Below are 2539 nucleotides of genomic sequence, written 5' to 3'. Positions count from 1 at the left end.
CGGTGGGGTGAGGGCCAGCCTGCCAACGTCTCGGTGGCTTCGCGGTTTGGCACCGGCAAGGGGTTCGGAAACAGAAGCTCTGGGAAAAGGTGGGGAGGTTCTTCCTGTATTTCCTGACAGCACAGAGAGTCACCAGCCGCACTAATTATCTGAAGACGGATTGAAAGGAAGAGCTAGCTGTGGCTGATTTTACTGGTGCGCTCTGGTCTGACCCGAGGGGTGCCCAAATTTCCCATTGAAGTCTAATCTGTATTTTCTGCGCTTTCAGCTGATAAAAGTCAGGGTTATCTGATGATCAACAGGGATGCCCAAACCGCAGTGAAAGTGAGATAACGGTATGGGCAAAGCCAGGATTTGAAAATTTGACTATTTCCCCAAACCTGCTCTCCGAGAGAAATCACCAGGCTTTAGATCTCGCAGCCCCACAACCAGTGTGCACCAGTAAGATCCGCAGTTGGAATGGAGGGCCCAGAACTCCACAGTGATGTTTTTTCATGTTTTCAGCTAGTATAACGTGATGGTGCAATAAGCTAAATCTCAGTTTACATGTAAATTAAAATGCTTTTCTGTGGGCTGCCAGGACTCCCAGTCTCCCCATTAAAACCCAGCGGCTGGTCGCTGGGCTGGGGGCCAGACCTCCCGACCTGGGGGTGTGGGACTGTTGCACCCGCAGGTCCCCAACATGTTCATTTTTTAATCTTCACTCTGGAGTTGGTGCAGTCAACATTCACTCTTGGTTTGGGGTTCGTGCGGCTGGTCGCTGGGCTGGGGGCCAGACCTCCCGACCTGGGGGTGTGGGACTGTTGCACCCGCAGGTCCCCAACATGTTCATTTTTTAATCTTCACTCTGGAGTTGGTGCAGTCAACATTCACTCTTGGTTTGGGGTTCGTATGTCTTTTGGAGGGGGTGGGGGGGATTGTGGGGCTTTGTTTTGGGGTTGTAGAGGAAGCGCAGCGGTGAAGTACAAATTGTAAGAAGCGCAAAGTAAAAGGAAGGTAATTCAGATGGGAGAGTCTCGTGTTCAGCGATACCCAAATCCAATCTTTTTTGCTCTCTAGAGGGTCGCCTCCAACCACCAGTACAAGCAGCTCCAGCCTGACAAACGATGTGACCAAACAGCCCGTCAGTCGGGACATCGCGTCTGTGAGGCCCGCCAACGTCGGCAACATGGGGGTGCAGTACACGCCCCACTCCCACCAGTTCCCCCGGACAAGAAAAATGTTTGACAAAGGGCCGGAACAGGTAAGGAGGCTTGCTACACATTTCCTTCTTTGTGCTTTATTTCTGCGTAGCTCTTGTTAGCTTCCAGCTGCTGCTCGCTTCAGGTTGGCGTCTTCTAACTGGTAAAATAAAATTGATTCTTTTTTTTTTTTTCTTCAGAGTAAATTTTGGGTCATAGCTTTCGATAGGGCATGATTCATTTCTGCTACTAAGAGGTGTTTGATCAGAGTTGATGGCTTATTCTTTCATAAACGTTTGTCTGCCTGAGTGATAATGCAGAGTCAGATCCGTGGCCCTCAGGAGCTTTTTCTCCAGCCTCAGCAAAGGTTGAAGCAGAGACCGAGGGGAAAAAGGGGAGATTCCTCTGCCTTTAACGTACAAACTGCCCTTCCTCTCCAGAGACTGGTAGGTGCTTCTGCACTGGAATATCCGCCTTCTTCCCAGCACCCCGTACCCACGCCACGCGTGGCAGCCCCCCTTGACTGTGCACCAGGGAGGATGTGAGCCCGGCCCATTCCTAGGAAGACCAAAGCTCGTTACAGGTCGCCCTGCTGGAGGAGAGCTGGTCTGTGAAGAGCTGGGAGGACCTCTGGGAGGAATGGCAGTGACTCCTCTTTTTGGCATGCAAGCAAACCAACAAGGGCTTTGCATACATTTTAGCATTCTAAAGGCAGCCGTCGGGTACTGGGCACTCTTCCATTTGCAGAAGCATGACGGGCTGACGTGGTGCCAAGTAGAGCAGTCAGTCAGACTTGAGCGTGCACGAAGGATTCTGAACGTCACCGTCAGGTGAGTCCTGTCTGATGAACACGGTTGAGTCCAAGCACACTCGGACGTGCTCGTGGCCGTCACTCGAAGACAGAGACTGTCACTTAGCGATGTTCTTCAGGATTCAGCCACCTGGCAGTAGTTCTGTGCCCACCTCTCCCTCTACTTCAGCGCATTTCCAGGCTTCTTCTGGTGCTGGCTCTGTGGATGGGAGGGAACTGAAAAGGCAGCAGGCGTGCTCTGCTGCCTGTGCTAACGCACGGAGCCCGCTGGGGAGGACGCTCACCCTCCCTTCATCCCTCCCAGTACGGTAAAAAGGAAGGATTCTCCCATCTGAAGCGTGAGGTGTGTGCGTTGCCCTCCCCAGGGCAAGGGGACAGCGCAGCTTTCGGACGTTCTGGCTGCTGAGATGTGACTGCTCTTCACTTAAAGTTGGAATTTCTGCCTTTTGGTAATGAGTGATCCCAGAGAAGCTACCAGGGGTGGCGAGTCAGCGCTCTGTGTGATGACAAAAAAAAAATGATGTTGAAGCCGTAGCAGGAAAAACAT

At 52.1% G+C, this 2539-nt stretch overlaps 1 protein-coding gene across 1 annotated transcript in view; it reads left to right on the top strand.

Moving 5' to 3' along the window:
* Window positions 1-2539, top strand: part of RPTOR (regulatory associated protein of MTOR complex 1) — a 163041-nt gene that overhangs the window by 118363 nt on the left and 42139 nt on the right. The gene's annotated exons all lie outside the window — the stretch shown is intronic.

The sequence above is a fragment of the Egretta garzetta genome, unplaced genomic scaffold, assembly GCF_000687185.1.
Source record: "Egretta garzetta isolate BGI_Z169 unplaced genomic scaffold, ASM68718v1 scaffold131, whole genome shotgun sequence".
In the NCBI taxonomy this organism is placed as follows: Eukaryota; Metazoa; Chordata; class Aves; order Pelecaniformes; family Ardeidae; genus Egretta; species Egretta garzetta.
This window is presented reverse-complemented; position numbering and strand designations above follow the sequence as displayed.